At 34.9% G+C, this 17,925-nt stretch overlaps 1 pseudogene; it reads right to left on the bottom strand.

Moving 5' to 3' along the window:
• Window positions 1–16,546: 16,546 nt before the first annotated feature.
• On the bottom strand, window positions 16,547–17,466 carry LOC137756405 (14-3-3 protein epsilon pseudogene; annotated as a pseudogene).
• Between the last annotated feature and the right edge of the window lie 459 nt (window positions 17,467–17,925).

Genomic DNA, 17,925 nt, shown 5'->3' with positions numbered 1-17,925 from the left:
ATTCCTTTGTTAATTCTAGAAGGTTTAAAAAATATATTGATTCTTTTGGGTTTTCTACATAGATAATCATGCAACATGACTCTATTTCTGGTACTAGGTTTGCACTATAACTTTGTGGATAAGGGACCTACCATAATGTTTTTCTCTTTTTTACAGACTGTTCAAAGCTTTTTAAATGTTTCTTTCTTCTTTAATTCTATGGCCCCAAGTCAAGTAATAACATCAGATAAGGCTTTGCATCTCTAACACTCTATTCCTAAATTGGAAATTCTCTTTTTCCTCCTTCATTCTGACCTGATTGTAACATCAAAGGTTATACTGATGCCATCTGCACATCTCTGCAGAAAAGGATTTTTGAAGCACTAAAGTTTGGAGATAAGAACCTCATAATAAAAATAGCCACAGAAGCAAATCTTTCTCTCTCGTGAAAAATATAACAAATAACTACAAGTTTCTTTCCAAATATAAAAATGTGCTTTTTAATTTAACCATTAGATGTTATTATATCCATGAATATACAAGACTTTCTTCAGGTTCACACTTCTCCAAAATGTTCTGCATCCAACAGCAAAAATCATATTCCTTCTCAGATATTCTCATTAGATGTCTTCTTTGCAGAGGAAATTCATGCAAATAGTTGTCTCTTCCATACATCTAAAACTGCCACCATTTACCCACCCAAACTTCCTTATCATAAGTCAGCTGTACTTGCTAGACAATTAAGTAAGTATTGTACATGGGGAGTCGCATTCAAATTTATTGCATTTGTTTACACTTGATTTCTTTGTTAGGAGGCATTATCCCCTTGGAGGGCATCAGAATTCTAGAAGGTGAATTTGGGTATACTGGCCCAAAAAGCTGCCCACTGATAACCACCATTCCTTAGCTGAGAATTACTAGATAACATTTTCTATGTTTGTTAGCCAGAGTATTTTAACCTAATGAGCATGGTTGTTGAAGGCCTTTCTTTCCCAACTGGATTAGTGTCATGTTTAAAAATCCCACAGGCAGATCTACTATTCATTGTCTCTTCTGTGTCTTTGCTGAACTACTCTTATGAACTTCTTGATGCCGAGATGTGATAAGCATTAGTCTGGAAAATCCCTGTACAGAAGAGCAAGTAAGCACTCTTTCTCAATCTATGATGTGTACCTAAGTCAAACGAACTGAAAAAGTACTGAAAAACTATGTTTATTATTTTAAAAATAACTAAATTCTATGCAGTGCTAATTTTAAGAAACTTTTGCTGACAAAAATCTTATTGTCTCAATTCAATTAGCTCCATTAACTCAGGTGACTCTGAGATAAAGTCAATGTCAACAACAAACTCAAGTAGTTAGAACTAACGTTAAATAAAATTTTGAAAGAAGAACTGGTCTTTAGACAAGTAAGAGTTGATATATATTTGATGTCAAAATAGGACTTTTTTTGGGGAGACAGATATTTTGTTCAGAAGGCAAACCTTACTAAAGACAGTGCAGTAAAACTGAGTTAATTGAATTTTTAAAAATTCATGATATATCTCACAGAAGTTAACAGCCTAATTTCTGGCTGATTCCTATTTACACTGGGTGCTACACTTTTAAAATGAGCATTATTATTGTTATTTGCCTCCCTTCAATTTTGATGACCTGGGACAAAGTCCTAAGTTCCCTGACCAAGTTCCAGCTTTACTTACAAATCAAAATATACATATGTTAAATAAAACTCAACTAACCAATATCCTCAAGTTACCAAATGTCTTATCTGCACATCACCAGAAAAGAACAGATCAGAGTTTTAATTTTTAAAAGGCAAAAAAAGACAATTAACCCAGGGTAGTCAACCTGGGTTCAGCATACATTCACCCCAATTTCATAAATCTACTGCCTCTACGTATAATGTTCTGAATAATGAGAAGGGATCTTCAATCAAGATGATAGCCTTTATACCTTCCTAAATTGTAAAATCAGGTAATTTGGCACAGTCCTTGGGTCATGGGGAAGAGGGCAAGACTGTGCTACTCAAATATTAAAATAAAATAGGTGGGGGAGCAGTCTCTACATGAGAAATCTCTATATCTTTTGCTTAATTTTGCTGTGCACCTAAAACTCCTCTAAAAAAATCGTCTATTTAATAAATAAATAAATGTCACCCTCTGCTAATCTTCAGCTACCCTGAAATTCAAATAACTAGAACCCAACAACCCTAAGTATGCACCAGTTAAATATGGCCTTTCTTTTTTCTGTGTATTTCAAGTCAAAATGATAGATTACCAGCCCTCTGTACTTTAGGTATGAGCCCTACATCAACTGAGGCTGAGAGAGAATACTATTGAATGCTCAGGAAGCTGTATAGCATTTGGCAGTGATAAATACATTTGGCTGACAGTAATAGAGACTCATCAACACTTGGATATTGAGTTTCATTCATCCGACACTCATATGAGGAACAGTTTCTAAAACACTTTTTCATGCGTTTATGTTTCTCTGCCAGGAAAGAAAAAGTATTCTGAGTATTTTGGGCTACCTTATCAGTAGGTACAGAAAACCCTCCTGTTTTCCAAATTTAGGAGTGAGTTTTAGACGTCTCAGTTCTGATACTCCCTTCCTGCCCCCAATAGATAATTATGCCTTCTATTTCTTTGCCTTGCTTCTGCAGTAGGCTGGGAAGACCCTCCTTATTAAAAAGTGTATTAGTTAATGTCAATACAGGCTTTCAGACTTGTAACATTTGAAAAATTGAAAAATCAAAAGACATGGAAAAGGAGAGAGCTTTAGTAAAAACAAGGAGAACGGTAAGAAACTACATATCTACTGGAGAAACGTATATCCTAGCCTGTAGGTATAAGTAGGGTAGCCTATATTCCTATAGTTGGGAAAGCTTAAGATATAAAATGATCTATATTTTCCTTCCATGAAATATTATAATGAACAAAATATTTGCCATATAATAAGTTTTAAGGATGATAGTCAGGAGGCTGATTTTTGTTAAAATGTTGTTCCAATCCTAGAGCCAGGCTAATTTCCATGGCAGCAATGCTATAAAGAGAGTTTAGACTGTTTCAAAGCAATATATTAGGCTAAAAGAATATGCTAGATTAAAAGAACCAAACAGATAACTGTGAAGAAAATTAGAAATAATTTAAAAGTCTTTTTTATCAGAAAGCTGATGAATGTGTAGTGAAATAAAAAGAAAAGCATCTATATCTTTTTCAGGCAGTCTAAAGGAATATAGCCAGACAGAGGTTACTGGCAGATGTTTGTCTCCACTCATTAATCTGGACAAAAACAGGTTTTAGCAGTTGAATTCTATCTGTGCTTTCCATAATCCTGCAAACACATTTCAAAGTACTGTACTTATATTGCGGTTCCAGGGTTGTTGAAGAGAAAATATGCCTGGCATCCTTTGGAATTGGCATACGCAGTGTTTTTCAAAACAGACTAGATCCCTGGCATCTTTCCTAAGCTTATTAAAATGTTGTATTTGCCTTCCAAGTGTCACTTTTTAACCAGAACACTCTCATAAATTTACCCTAAGTCTATGACAGCTCCCATGTTTTAAGAGAGCCAGAATTTTGTTTTGTACATATAACAAGGGAATAAATGGCCCCTCGATGAATAATTTTCATTTTTGCAGGATGAAGTTATTAAGCAGAAAACTTCATTAGTCCTGCTGCCATTGTTTTGGAGATAAGAAAAAGAAATAATTTTCAAGGTGACATGCCTAACTAACACTGAACCACCACAGTAATACCCATTAACTTCAGGTGAGGGGCCATAGAGTTTAAAATCCATTCCAAAAAATTAGAAAAAGATAGTCTGTTCTAAGTGAATTGTTTAAATGAAGCTTAGTTATGTTACAAACATATGATAAAAATACAAAATGAACTGATAGAACACTTCTCAGCTAAATAAATGAAATATGAAGTCAAGCCTGTTAAAATGCTTGCATCTGCAGAAAAGGATTGCAGTTACAGTAAAGATATTCCATATGGTGGAGAGAGATGGGGTGGGGGAGAGAGAGAAAGAGGGAGGGAGGGAGAGAACACAACTAGATAACTAGACGTGCAGTTGTGGACTGCATTTGATCTACAGGGTAATGATGCATGGAATACTGGGTTCTTTATAATGGAAGTTTTCTGTATACCTATGATATTAGCAATAAGCAGTGAGGTTGAATTTCTCTTTTACATTAGCAAACAAACAAGATAACATCAGATGCTCTCAGAATTGCCCTTTATACTCCTTTTCAAAGAACCCCTGAAGGTTTCCTGGCTGCAAGAAAGTATCTTTTTTAGGGAAAAAAAAATACATCCCCTGCATAAGAAAGAAGAAACACATCCCTTTACCACTCCTTACGACTGTGAAATAAAGTTTTCTTGCAGTGAGACTAGAGGTGGTGCCTTTTGTTACTCTTTTCCATTACCATTTTTCACTATCCTCATGCTGTCAAATAAATGTATATGAGATACTGATGGCTGATGAAGCCCAAAACATTACTTCTCTCAAAGCTATCTATCCTTTAACGGGGGATGAAAGAAATAAGCAAAAAAGAAACTATAAATGTGGCATCTATTCTAATTTGGTGGTCCTTGGACAAGTGATTTACTAATACCCGTAAAGTCACAAAATCATACTACTGTCTCCATCTCTGAACAAGACCATTATTCATCCACTGACTAGTTCCACTCTAGGCTACAAATGTGAAAGCTCTGATAATGCATATGAGGAAAGCTGTACCTCAAGTATAGGTACCAATATACCACCTGCACATATAAAAGGCAAGAATGAAGCATCTTAACAGTATTATCTATGCTATAAAAACCTGGGATTTCAAATCTGGACGGACTCTTGGAGATCATCTAGTTCAATTACCGCATTTCTTACAGACGGAAAAATGGAGGCTTAGGGAGAGATTGTACAAGATCACTCTGATAGTGGTAGAACCTGGATTGGATCCTGTAGCTCCTGATTGCTAGTCTGGTAAGATACCCCACATAACCAGACAGTTTCCCAGTTTCCCTCCCAGTGTGGGCGATGATTACCCAAACATGACCTGTAATACAAACTTCTGTTTATGGAATATGTTGTCTTTCTCTTGAAGATGAAACAGTGCATATTTCAAGACCAAAGAGAACCACATCTTCTCCCTAATGGTCTTCTCTGACCACTATATTTTCATGTTCAAGAATTATGAGTTGAACAAACCTTGATATTTAGTATTAAAGTGTTTCCCATTATTCACCTATTGATTCACGGTTCCTTAATGGTATAATTCATTTTTATTCCAAAGCACTTTAACCATGAACTCCCAGGAACAACAATATTAAATCTAAAAATAGGAAAATTTTTAAATGCATAACTTGTCAAACTCCTATCCAGAGAAATATTGATTTTGAGTACTTGTCCATAAAATATTTCTCAGTATATACTACTAGGGTTTAAGTGCAAATCTCTTTCAGTGCTTTTTGCATTTTATTAAGGACCAAAATTCAGTTTCCTAAAATTTGTCGGTCTGATGCATATATTCTCATATTATTTGTTATTGTGTATGCTTCCTCTCTTCTCAGCTAGATTATACACTTTTCTAAGTGTAGGAATCACTTCATCAAACCTTTCTTGTATTCTTCCCTGCACCAAAACACAGGATATGTCACGTAGTCAGTGTTCCATATATAGTTCTAGAATGAACAGATTTATTACTTATCTCCAAGACAATGGCTATATAGTTTCTTTGGAGGACACAGGCTTCAGAGACAGAAAATATTGGATAAACAGATACAAATTCACCAGCTTTGTGATCTTACAGAAATTACTTGACAAAGCTGATACTCAATTTCTCACCTATAGTACAGAGAACAATATCAATGATTCTAAATTACTTCAGAAGCTTGTTGTAAAACGAGATAACATCCGCGAATTATCTATCTCTCACATTTCCTGCTTTACGCAACGGACATGAGCAATAAATATTCACTCCCTTTTCTCTGTTTTTTTTAATTTGAATCAAATAATTACAGAAATGACCTGGAAAGACCCTAACAAAAACAAAAAAATATCATGCCATAGAATCATGCAGAACAAGTTAAATCCAGATAATAATAATATCCTCACAAAACTAATGGGAGGACTGAGAATAATGTAAGTAAAATAATTACTGCAGTGCCTAGTTCGAAGTAGATGCTTAACACATGATATTATTTATTGTTGGAGTATTTTATTCAACCAAAGTTCCTCATTAGTCTGAACTCAACTTTTAATACATTCATCAGTTCTAAATTATAATTGAGAGGTAATATTGCCTAACTGTATTTATGATATATCCATGGCAGTATCTGTAGACCCTTGCACATAAAGTATTTATTCTCAGCCTATATTAGTGTGTCCTCTGGATTGCTGTTCAATAGAGACAAAGGCCACCACCAAATATACTCCTGAAGGAGAAGGATGGGCACAGTGCCAGGACCACAACAAAGAGAAAATGAAAGCACTGGGGATGAGAAATCTAAGCCTCTATCTTTCCAAACATTCACAAAAGCACAGAAAATTGTGTAATCAGCTCCAATGTCCACATGGCCCAGTTTCAAAGTTCAGCAAAATTTTGCCAATTCTGTTTTCTGTATCAGGTCCTAACTCTGTATGTGTGGGTGTTGGAATATTTTAAAGATAATAATAGGCATCATGTCATTTCAGCCACAAATTTTTCAGTCTGCATGATATAGACATTTTACTAACATAAATACCATACCATTATCGCAGTCCCCCAATAATGTTAATTCCACACTATCGTCTGATACTTAGTCCATATTTAAATTGATCTGATTTTCTCAAAACGTTTTTACAGTTGATTTTTTCCAATCGGGATTCCAACATCGTCTATACTTTACATTTAGTTGGTATTTCTCCTAAGTCTCTTTTATTCTAAAAGAGTCATTTCCTTTTCTTTGGGAATCTGAGTTGTAATGTGGGTAAATGTGTGACCATAATTCACAGATGTTGCCTGGAGCTGGAAAGGCAGAAAGCAAGTTAGTACGGCTCATTGTAGATGCTCAGATACGGTGACCATTACACACTATTCAGTGAACAGTAACAAACACTAAAAAAAGAGTTGACTGTACCTGCTGGATGTGAATATAAGTTACTCTTTAAAAGAACAGAAAAACCAACTAAAAGCCATCTTATTTTCATTGCTTAAGCTCAATCCTGTGTATCACGGTTGCTTTACTGCTCTACTCCACTTTTCAAAAGGTAAATGACATTCTCTAGGGTCATACAGGATGCATCATTGAAATGGGTAATGTACTAGTGATTTAAAAAAAAATCAGTGTATTTCTTTCTTCCAGGACTATCCTCTGGAGAATCTTTGCTCCAAGCTTTTATTCTGCAACTTGATCCAGAGCTTATTCTTCCATAAAAATTTTAGCTTCAAGGCGAAATTAGCTGATAAACTCTAAAATGATCTGTACTTTTCACTGTTTAACACATTAAAACATTTTCCTTAACCATTCTGTATTGCTCTTTAGCTTGTAAAGGCTTGACAATGTCCTGAATGATATTATTAATCTGAATCATGCAGTTTGCTGCAAAATGAGTTAATAGTCATTGTATTCACAGCTCCTCATAGGAGCAGATTCTTAGAGGTAAGCAAAGTTCATCCTTAGAAGAACAGTTGTTTTTGGACCACTAGAATATCACTTAGTACAGCAATTGGATTTACACTTTAAAAATCCACACTAGTGTTTTATATTCCCTTAGCTTACATCATTTATCCAATGTATCTTATTCTTCATCAAATATTTCTTTTAGGTTTACTCTCATTCTGGCATTCAAAGTTCTCAAAAATCTCACTCAGGTGGAATTTCTGTGAAGCTAATATAGAATGTAATCTCTGGGTCCTTCACTTGCATGGGCCCCTTTCCAGCCCTGGCAGGGCCTTAGCAATGTATTCATATAGCCATACATTTCTGAAAATTTTGCAAAATTATCATACTTTAACTATATTCAGTTAAGACCACTGTCGCATTCCACTCTGGTTTTGCTCCATGCCAGATGTCATTAGAGAGATCATAGTCATAGGCCTTTTTACAATCTGACTAAGGGACGTTGACAAGCAATCTGAAACTGACAAAGATAACATAAAACTCATAATTTGCCATTATAATGAGGACATAGATGACAAATGTGTTAATGAGTGCCATCAATTCCAAGAGTGGTAAGATTATTCATTGCCCAAGAAAATTTCATGTGTCAAGAAATCTTTCAGTTTACATATAAAAGAATCTTAATAGTAGTTTTATCAAATTTGACAACAATCCTAAAAAAAATTTATGACATTATTTATAATAAGTTGTGAGGCTGAAAAAGCCTGTTTTAAACTAGCAATGAGAAAAATAAATATCTATCACACCACAGGTAAAAAGCAATCATTTCTCTATTTTTTCCTCAGACGTTTATATTATAAAACCATTGTCTTATGAAGAGGCAATCAACAAGTATCAGGCAAAACCTGTATGAAGAAAAGTAGTGCAGAGGTTTTCAAGCCATGATTTAATAAAAATGTTATTTTTCTAGATTTTAAAAATGTTTGTCAGCTTTCTAAAGTTTGAAGTTTGTTGAGATTGTTTTTCTCTTTTAAATATTTTTGTTCATACCAAATATTGCATTCAAAATTTTATAGCATTTCTCTTAAAAAGAGCCCCTGATTATATGAGCTTTAGAGCCCACCAAACCTAGGTGTACCCCTGATCTGACCACTCACTACCCACTTAAAATTATCACCCACTGTTTCCCAGTATGAACCCTCCTCATTAGTTGAGCCAACTGCCATGCATGAAATAAGCCAAGTTCCTTACCATCCCTCAAATATACCATGTTGATACTTGCTTCTACTTTTATTCAGGTTAGCTTGTCAGCCATCCTCAGGGTACCCAACTAAGCAAATATTCTTAAAGAGTTAACTCAAGAGCTATCACCTGTAGGAAGTGTTTCTTGATTTGATCATCCCTCCTCAGATGCAATCAGTCTTTTCTCTGAATCAGCTTTCACTTTACATTAACTTATACAGAGGTTAAGTACTGTAAGTCAATCCCTCACTAGATTGTAATTGTTCTCAGAGCAGGAGGAAGCTCCTTTAGGTGAGTTTTTGCCAGAATGTCCGGTACATTATTTTCCTTACTCTGGGCTTTCAGTTGATGTTGGTTGAATCAGTAGGTGGTGTTTAGTGGAATCGTATTTTTAGAACACAACTGAATTCACCTCTGTGAAGCTGTTTTTTCCTGTCTAGTCAAACCCAAATTGATTTCTCCCTTTTTAGAAATTTCCTTTTGCATTATAATCTATATCTTGATCATTTATCATATAAAAACACCAGTTATTATGTGTTGCCTTCCCATTTGAATTGAGGGTAGAAATCATGACGTAGACTTCTTTGGGAGCTCTCCTAGAGCCGTGCTATTCAACTGCATTTTTTTTTAAGCACAGTTTATTTATTTCTCCACTATAAAATATTCTTCTACCTATTTTCATTTATGATGTAATGTAACATTCACAATCATTGCCATAACTTTCCAACACCTGTATACTCATTTACTTGATATTTTCTCTCAACACACTCATTTTAAATATATATATATATATATACATACATACATTAAATATATATATATATATACACTTATATAATTAAAAAGGAAACAGCTGAAATAGAAAGTCAGGATTGATAGCCACAAAAAACAGTTATGATTTCTAGCTTCTGTTAAATCCTGACCCCAAGCCTACTTCCTTTTTATTAAACAGAAAGATTACTAAATGTTAGAAAGATATTAAAGACTCATTAGCACCAAACTGAGACTTGCTCCTTAACATAATCCATTCATTCATATAATTTATATTTGTTGTCTTTCTACTCTATGCCTGGATACTCAAGATACCTGGTTTCATTGGGATCCTACTGGGAGAAGATGGGGGAAAAAAGCAATCAATGCAAATAAATAAACAAGTTAATTTGAGCTAGGACAAATTCACTGAAGAAAATAAAATGGAATAATATAAATGAAATTGACTGGGATGAGAATCATTTTTGATTGGACAATCAGAAAAATTTTTAAAAGATAGCTTTCTCACTGAGTTATTATTTGTAAAGCCTAGGTCTGTGTATGATCTGAAATAATCCATGTATACCACCAAGGTACATGTCTTTCATTTTGGCAACCACTAAACCATATTTACATTTTGAAGTAGACAGATCTGAATAAAAGTCTCGTCTCTACCACTTACCAGCTGTGAAATCTTGGCCAAGTTACCTAATCTCTCTAAGCCTCAGTTTCCTTATCAGAAAAATGAGGACAATCAAAATAAAAATCATAGAATTGCTATAAAGAATAAATAAGAGAAAGGAATTCATATACTTCACAGAGTGCCTGGTACATCATAAGCAGCCTTTTGCAAAAGTCCTATGGCAATTTCACCATTTGGCAATTGTCAGGTCCTTTTGATAAATAAAAGGAGCCCTTGGTAGTTAGAAGTTGGCAGAAGCTGTACATTTCCTACCCCAAAACCTCACTACCAGATGGTATGCCTCCTTGAAGACAGGTTTTTGACCAAATTCTGTCATGTGTACAAATATTTATAAGCACAAAACATTCATAATTGCATGTAGCTCAGGTTAATTCCCACTCTGACTGAGACACACAGACTGACACTTCACAGCAATATTTACTTTGGGCAGATGCTATGATATTTCTACAGCAGGAATAACCAATATGGTAGTCGTGTAATGTGGTAGAGTCCTCTGTGAAGTAGAGGGATACCAGATCAGTGGGGTTCTAGGTATCGAGCTCTACACAGAGGATTATAGGTTGCTGGGCTTGCCAGATTCTTCTACATGGTTCTCATAAGGATAGTGAGACCTGTATTATCTTTCCAACCAGCCTTCTCTCTTGAACACCACTAATGAAACATATTTCTAACATCTCTTATTCTAATTACAAACTCTCTGGTGTAGATTTTGATAAAAATATTGGAAATGCTAAATAACTATTTTTGTTTTGTTGATTCCAACTTAAGGTACCTCAAGTGCTAATTAACTGCGCTTACAATGAAGTCATAATTTGTACACATTTATATCACACTGTGTATATTGAAGTATGTTTAAAGTAAAATACTCCACAATATAACAGCTCAATAATATTAGCTGTTATTTTCAGTGTAATAAAAGTATAGGTAGAACTTTCGTTGTGACAATTAGAACTAGTTTAAAGAAATATCCAATTACCCTATTATTGGATAATTATCTACTGTTCACATCCCTAATGACTGTGAAAGTAACCAAGGCTTTTAGGAAGAACTGATTAACTCTTTCTGGTCACCAGTTAACCAGAATATTAACCTTCATGAACCTACAAACCATGTTGGATAAAAAGTAGGTGTTTAATATATCCTTAATTTTGTATACATGAGAACAGCCCCAAAATACTAATTATTGGTATTATTATGATGACTGCTAGTATTTTAAATGGAAAGAAAAATGAAAATTAATAATTCTTTCACAATTTTCCTTCTAGTTTTACTTGTTTGTAGTAGAAACAGCAAGGTGTACAAAAGAAATATAAAAAGCATTCAACCCAGCTTTGCCACTGATTAGCTGTGGGACTGTACACAAGTCACAGCTTCCATGCTTCAGTTCCCTCATCTATAAAGTATGGATCATACCAATTTCCCCTAACTGGCAGGGATGATTTGAAAAGAAAATGAAGTTATACATGAGGATAGGTATCGACAAATTTTAAAGCACTGTACTAATATAGGCTGCTATTATTACTCGTATTTTTATTTTGGCTTGGTTCCTAATCAGAGAGCGTAATAAGACAAGAGCCAATGATAATAGAGCCAATAATAATAGCATTAGTGACAGTAGTCCAATTAGACAACAGTGGATGGCAGAAGGTAGACTATAAAAATATATCAACATATATAGAAGTCATTCATTTTTCATAAATGTCAAAATGAAAGAAATTCTTTTTTCTTCAACTGAGAAGCTGATGCTTTTATTTATAGACCTGCAATAAACTATTCACTAGTTTTTTTATCTCCAACTATTTATATTTATATTCAAAACACTAGCAGATGCGTTTTCTTGATATTTCTGAGTTCTCTTTGAGTACACTCTAAGGACCAATCTTGTAGGATAGGTAGCTGCCTATAAGCTACGCTTTTGAAAACTCAGAAGGTTCTTAAGAATATTTTGACTGGATTAGGTATTACCTTACACTGGAGGAGAAATATATTAGTAACCATACTGTAGGGATTTAATTGTTAATTTGATGTCACTGTCCAGGAAGCAAGTGTCCTGAGATATTGATGATAATGGAATGGGTGAAAAAATTGCAGGGAGCGCTCTAAAGTGATGTCTTAGTCTAGTAAAATGTAAGGGAAGTAGAGGAAGAGAGAAGGGCCAGCAGAGGACTGCTTGAGAATACCAACAGATGGGATGAAGAGATGGGGTGAACAGAGGACCAACTTGACATACTTCACCATTTTTCTTGGAATAAACTTTGAAAACAGAATTCAGTAATCAGTTGACTCAAAAACTCAATTTGCCTCCGTTTCAAAGAGGGGATCTGCCTTGAGAGTCCCCAGGCATCCAGAGATAGGTAGGCTATCTCAGGATGAAAAAGCTCTCAATAAAAACTTTACTTCCTCTACAATTTGGCCTCTACTCAACCTTGTAGAAATGTATTATATAGAAAATATTATTTAATTAAAACTCATCAAGTAATGCTCTGTGTGAAGCCAGATATTTTTCAATTCAATAGCCACCTACTAATGGCTGTGATAAAATTGTAAGATATACAGGGTAAAAAAGCAGAGGGTTCTTAATCTCCAGGAACTCACATATCTTATAATCCTCTCTTAGTATTGCTCATTTGTAGGCACTTATATCTTCATCCTGCAGGATCTGGAATCAACCCTGACCAAGGCAAACTGTACATAAGGAGAAATATCTCTATCACTGAGTGAGATTTTGAATTAGTCCTGCTGCTGTAAGTCAAATATCTAATATCCCTAAACTTTCCTTTTAAACCGTATGTGTCCAATTTGTGCTACTGAACAAGCCTTGGTTTCTGATTATTCATTTGTTCATTGGAACTGAAGCCTTGTTTGGACCCTAAATACTAGATACTAGAGCATGTTTGGGGCCTTGAAAAACTTTCTACATGTTGCCAATTACCTTTCTCTATATTTCCTCCATCTTCAAGGTTCTTGCTCAAAATTGAATATACCACCTACAGCCATATCCTACTACAATAAATCTGAAATTGTCAATCACCACTTTCTGAAGGCTCTTGTTTCTGTAACCTTACACACCAGATCTGATTCTCTAGGACTCCACTGACAGCCAAGTTCAAGCACAGCTTAACCACATTTGATTGAACGTTCTAATTTAAACTATTGATTGTCCCTCTCAGGAATTAGTCTTATGATTTTGTCAGCAAATCATCCCCATTTTACTTGTTTACCTATGCTTCCACCACTAGCTTTGAAGTCGAACCTAACTGGGTTATCACAGTCACCTTAATAGTTATCTTCCTATTCTTAATCACAACATGTACAGAAATTTTCTACTATGCCCTATCACTCTTGCAATCCACAAGTGTACATAAGGTTTTTTCTTCACATCTTCTAAACAGAAGATTAATTTATAACCACCTGTTATTTTTAAGAAATATCTACCATGAATGTACTGATATCTTAAAGAAAGTAACAAGAAAAGAAGGAAGGGAAATAGGAAGGGAGGGAGGGAGGGAGAGATAGAGAAGAAGGAGGGAGGAAAGGAGGAAGAAAGGAAGGAAGAAAAGTTGAAATTAACCACAGTGAGAAACTCAGTATATTTTGGCTTGTTGGCTTGGACCTCCAAGTATAATTCAAACAAAACATAAAATTCTACAATATGTGACACTAATGTGAACATTTCTCCCTTGATGCACACCCTCTTTGGTATTTTTCAGCTGGAACTAAAGAGCACACTACTCTCTAACTGTGCAAGGAACACACTTATGATGCTACGTAAGACACCATTAATGCAGAAATAAAAATTTTTAACGTTAAAAATTTATATTTGTGATTTACATTAATTTCCATAGCATAGTACATGGCATTGTTTGTTCTTATGATTAAAGAACTTATCTTAAAAACACTGCCCTAGATGGCAGAGGAGAAAATGCTAGCACAAGTAGGAACACAAAACATAAAGGTGTAAATTGCATTCAAAAGTCAAGTCTAGAAAAAGAGGTTAGAAAACAAATCTCATATTACTCTTTAAGATCTGAATTGAAGTGTAATTATAAGATAATGAAAGTTATTTTCTTGTGTGATACATCAACTGGCTCTGACAGCAGCTCCCAAAATTAAAATCCACCCAGATTTGCAGCAATGTCAATAATGCTAGAGTATGTGTATGGTCTTACAAGGTAACTGTGTGGACAACATATTTTTTAGTTATGTTTCAATTACATTGGTTTACTAAACATCACCCCATAAACCATTAAATGGTGTAAACAAAGACACAGAAAGTATACATGGACAAGAATATAAGCTCCTACTCTCATGTGAAATTGTAAAAATATCAATTTCAAAGTCATGTAAAAATTAGGAAAGTTTCACAAGAAAAATATATTGAGACTAAATAATTCATATTCTGTTATATTTTACACCTTTAGTTCTCCTTCTTAGAACTACTTAGTGTAAGCTAAAGTAAAGATGGTTTGTAAAAGTAAGATTCAAAGATCCTAAGGTGGTAGCCAAGAAAACTTCACTTTGTTTATGGACAAAAGACTAATTATGACTGTAAAATAACCAAAGTAGAGAGTAGGGTACATTTCAAGAAAGAAACTGGTTTTAAGCACAGGTTCATAATATCTCTCCTTCCCAAAGGGAGCTTAAAAAGGGTAAGAAAGATTAAAGTATCATTGAAATTAAGACACTATCTCAATCACATAACACAACTGTGAGGAATATCATCCAGATGTAAAACATTTTGAATGAAATTAAAAGAATATACTAAGAATCAACTACAGAGAGGCCAATATAATTTGTTAGGATATAAGCAGAAGAAAGTATGAAAAAAACTCCATTTTTCAAACTGAATGGACAACCGAGAGTATTATGTTGGCCAGGGAAACGAATTGAGGAAATATAATAGTAATGTTAAAATGCAATTAAAGTAGAAAATTGCCTATTTTTTTAGTAGTAAAAACTAAGCTACTAGAATGGAAGACAGGAGCAAGTACATAACAGATAATGCATTAAGGGACAAAGAAGAAAACCCATTAAGAAAAAAAAAGGATATTCATAAAATGGGCATTCAAGACTCTAGATAATTGATATGACTGATGAAAGAAAACATATATAGCAATAACAACAAAAATATTCACAAGTCTTAAAGAAGAAAATCTTCCAGAAATGACAGAAGTCCTGATTCTGCAAAGCAAAAGGCTTCACTATCAAAAAAAATTTATAATGGCAAAAAAATCCAGGTATTCCTCATTATATAACTTTTGAGGTGGAGAAGGAATATTACACCTACCCAGATATAAGAAGGTTATTTGCTGTAGCATTAAGATATTTTTGGCTGCAAGTAAAGGAATATATAGTTTAAAGTGGTTTTAAAAATAGGTGTTTCAATTCTTGTTGGTTTTTCATTTGTTTTTGTTTTTATTTTCCTCACATTACAAGAAATCTGAAAGAGGCTGTTTCACAGTTGGTACAGTGGCTTAATGATATCCACAAGGATCTGTGGCCCTTTGTATCCTTTCACATGACCATCCGCAGCAGTAAGACTTTTGTCTTCAGTTTTGTTCTCTCATGGTCACTTAGCTATTGCATCATCCCTCATCGTGTCCTCACACAACCACACCCAAGAGCAGGAATAGACAGTAGATACTGTCTCCTCATTTGTCTTATTTATTTATTTATTTGACTAGAGATTTTATTTTAGAAATACAGAGGATGGTGGTGCAATAATATTTGACATTTTAAATTAAGGTTTGCTTCATTTAAGTTTAATATTAATTCCATGCTGTGTTTCAGTAAGAACAATACCGATTTTCTGTATCTGGGGATCCTGTCAGACATCCAGTAGTACAAATTAACTGAACAAAAGAAGTTAAGCGATTGAATGGCTGAGGAACTCATTTCCCCAGGGGAAGAGGGAAGGAGAAGAAACAAAGAATATGACAGGCATGCAGCCTTTTCCATGCCACCTTCGAAGCTAACCTGCTTCAGAGGGAGAGTGAAAGCAGGCAAGAGTGCGCAGCCATAGACTGTTGGACTGTTACCAGCATCATGTTTTTCGGCAACATTTCAGCAGAGCTTGAAGCACTTTTTTACAGTAAGACCATTACACCAAACTCTCCAAAGGACCTTTAACCACCTCAAGCTGACACCCAATTAATTTTAAACATCGGTATAAAATTCAATTTAAACAACTAGAAAACGGAAAACTGATACCACTTATGCCTCTACAGTGTGATTAACCTCTCTCTTAGATGTTTGCATCACCTAGAAGTCTAATCGCTTTTGAATGTAATTTCCATTTCTAATGGTGATCTTGTCACATCTGGCAGGAGATGATACAAATGTTCTTTATTCTACTGTTCACCATCACCCTGCATGTCTGAATTCAATAGTGTCAGATTATCACTCAGCATATCCAGTTCTGCAGTTGCATCGAGAGTTGATTTTGCCAACCTGCAGGCATGCTCAGGGAAATTAAGAATTTCATAGTAGGAAAAAAAGAAGCATATTCACAGATATAGAGAACAAACCAGTGGTTACCAGTGGGGGTGGGGGGGTGGGGGTTGGGGGAGTGGGAGGTACAAACTACTGAGTGTAAGATAGGCAAAGGCTGTATTATACAACACGGTGAATAGAGCCAGCATTTTGTAATGACTGTAAATGGAAAGGATTCTTTTAAATTTGTATAAAAAGAAAAGAAGTTCATAGTAAAATACAGTAAAATTGAGAGCAAGACCTAAGTAAACGGGATGTGTTGGTGGAAGTTCTGTCATTGCAATATCATTAGCAGCTTTAAAGCTACTAGGCTGTTCTTTGCAGCCTCCTTCCTGTGGCAAATTCAGCCAGATACCTGTGATAGTCCCTTTTCATTTTATAATAGAAAACCTTAGACTCGCCAGTGTTAGCTGCTGGAATGAGGTGTTTGTCTGGTATACCCAAACTGTAACAACAGATTAACCTTAGCTCAATCTCGACCATTTGCCAATATTCCTAAATCATTTTCAGTTTGTTTACTCCTTCTTAGTTTCTTCTTTCTGTTTACTGCTGCTGATTATTCTCCAGGAGACTCTTCTAGCTTCAATCACAATTTTATATACAACAGATAGAAACTACTTCCTTCATTAATTCCATCCTATCATTCAGCCTCCTTGGCCAGCTTCCTTGTGTATACCAGATTCTCCCGATCATGCATAGTGCAGCAGCTACAGTGGGGCCTGTGCAACAGATGGAAGTGGATAGGATCTCTCTCTCAGCCTCCTGCTCTGCATCCAGGCAGCCCAATTATCTCTTTTATTCGTGAGGAAACTCTTTCTTAGAACACTCCGGCAAAATTCTCCTTACATCTCTTCACTTCAACAAGGCCATATTACTACACTCTAGCTATAAGGGAGACTGGGGAAGTGATTCTCTACATTTCCATGCTCTATAATCAAAGATGGGACTCTGACAGCAAGTAAGCAGTAAAAGGGGATTGGCTAATGGGTAGGCGACTCAAAGTGTCTACTATAGTCATTTACCAAGGGAAAAAAGTGATTGAGCTATTCTTAGATTTTCAACATCACCAGATGCCAAATATAGAAATAATGTCAGATGAATTTTTATAAATGATATATATACATATGTATACATATATATACATATACATGTAAAA

The sequence above is a fragment of the Eschrichtius robustus genome, chromosome X, assembly GCF_028021215.1.
Source record: "Eschrichtius robustus isolate mEscRob2 chromosome X, mEscRob2.pri, whole genome shotgun sequence".
Taxonomy (NCBI): domain Eukaryota; kingdom Metazoa; phylum Chordata; class Mammalia; order Artiodactyla; family Eschrichtiidae; genus Eschrichtius; species Eschrichtius robustus.
This window is presented reverse-complemented; position numbering and strand designations above follow the sequence as displayed.